The following is a 2,208-nucleotide window of genomic DNA, read 5'->3' as shown; positions in this document are numbered from 1 at the left end:
CATGAGCCCGGCTTAGTCTGAACAGTTCTGTCTGAACTGTTCGTCTCTCTATGATCCTATGTAACTAAGATTAGTTTTGCTCCAATAAGACAATCTATGCTGTCAGGGTAAGATATTCTGGTTGGTCTGTTCCTACATGGAGTGAGGGTAAAGTGTCAGGGAGACATTTGTGCCAGTAAGACCTCATTTGGGAAATTTTAAGCTGCAAGATTTTAGAAGTAGCTCTTAAGCAAGGCTTACTTTGAATCCATTAGCTCCACAAAGCTAAATCAGTTCATAAATAAGTACTTGAAAATCCATCACTTTTGGACGTAGGTATAAAGGCTTCAAAGTACGATCAAATTTCAAATGAGAAAGACTTAAAATAGTTGTTGACAAAAATTGCAAATATGAGCAATCGAACAAACAATATAATTTTTTCCACCATACACAGAATTTTACAGAAATAAGATGAATAGCAATTTAGGGAACAATAAGGTGTCCTTGTTACAAATAGGCAACCAAGGATATATGCCTGTCTTAAGATTGCATCATTAACTACTTAAATTTACAGGATACTACATGCTTCAGCAGCACGTCTACCCGAATTACAATACAGAGATTAACATTGCTTTTGCACAAGGATGATATGAAAATTTGTGAAGTATTCTATATTTTTCATTCTTCAGATGCAAGAAGTGAAAAACAGTTATTAAAAAGTTGATTACAAATATACAAGTGTAATAATACATGTAATTCGTAGAAATAACAGTTATTTTGTCATCAGTGTATTCAATCTTCAGTTTTTTAGAAAAGCCTTTACATAGCATAACCTTTATAAAACTTTTGAAATAAGATAGCATTGTCATTTTAACCTAAAGAAATAAAATTCTATAAGGACCTAGGAATTAAAGGAATCTTAAATTGTTTCTATATGGAAAGCAATCTGAAAGGACACATTTATTAATGAACCTATATATTATAAAACAATGTCGAATTCAAAGTATTATATCTAGGAGGGAAAGAAATAGATTATAGACATTATACAAACAGAATACTAAATATTTTAAAATATACTTTTTTCAGACAAGCACCAGAAATATCTTTAGTTTCTGTACTACTCATTTCAACAGATAAGTTAAAATTATTTCTGATTAAAAAAATCACAAACACTATAGAAATCATTATTGATGTATACAAACAACTCGAATATATTTTGACATCAAAGTCAGGCAATTCACTTGGAAGAATACCATGGAATCCATGAATTTTTAAAGTAAGATATTGCTGTTTCTTTGTATTGTGAAAATATTTTGTATGGACACATGGGACGGACTGGCAATTTTGAAATTTAAGAAAGTTACCCAAACCATTAGGACTTAGGAAAACAATTTGTACAGCATTCCACAACTTCAAAGAGGTAGTGATACATACTTATCCTTTTGGCAAGATCAAATGCAGTTTCTTCCAAGTTGTGCTTCAGATCTGGTTTGATATAATGGTTCAACAGAAGCAGCTTATCTTTGCTATATCTATTCCCAGCAGCAAGATACAAGGGGGTCAAGAAGCCTTTAGTTTGGCCATTGGTGTCTGCATCATGATGAAATAAAGAAACCACTCTGGTATTATTCCATGTATAAGTACTGTGCAGGGGTGTCCAGCCATTCGCAGTTATTACATAAATATCTGCTTTGAGCCACCAACTCATAGACAGTGTCTAAGTGTCCACCGTAGGCTTCTCGATGAAGAGGGGTATACTCATCGTTATCCTTAGTATTCACATGAGTGGCCTTTTTGGAAAGTAGTCTCTGCACTGTAGTAAGGCCATTATTTTCAGCAGAACAAAGAAGAAATTTGCTTGAATCCTTCGCCATTTTTTTCTTGCAGTTGATACCATTTCTCATTTTTTCATCTTATTCCTCAATTTCATCAGAATTGCCTAACCAGAGTTTTTGAGTGCCAGTGAGAATGAAGTGTCCATGTTTTCCAATAGTTCACATTGGATGAACTGGTCACAAAAATACGGTGAATTTCCTGCACCTGTTTTTTTCACTATTATTTATTTTCTCTTTTTTCATTTTTACTATTCTAAATTATTCTAACTGGTGAGTAGGGATTTGGTAGAGAGCAGAGGAAAGATTTTCCTCCGTATTCAAAGGGACAGACTGAAAATGAGGACCAGTGGTGTCTTCATGTGCAGCTTATTCTAGGTATGAGAAAATAGGAAAT

The 2,208-nt window shown here is 33.6% G+C and overlaps 1 pseudogene; it reads left to right on the top strand.

Annotated features, from left to right (window-relative positions):
* Positions 1-561: 561 nt before the first annotated feature.
* On the top strand, positions 562-658 carry LOC122103059 (annotated as a pseudogene).
* Positions 659-2,208: the final 1,550 nt, after the last annotated feature.

The sequence above is a fragment of the Dipodomys spectabilis genome, unplaced genomic scaffold (genome assembly GCF_019054845.1).
Source record: "Dipodomys spectabilis isolate Male_0828 unplaced genomic scaffold, ASM1905484v1 ptg001503l, whole genome shotgun sequence".
Lineage (NCBI taxonomy): Eukaryota > Metazoa > Chordata > Mammalia > Rodentia > Heteromyidae > Dipodomys > Dipodomys spectabilis.
The sequence above is the reverse complement of the archived record's forward strand: the minus strand, read 5'-3'. Positions and strand labels throughout refer to the sequence as shown.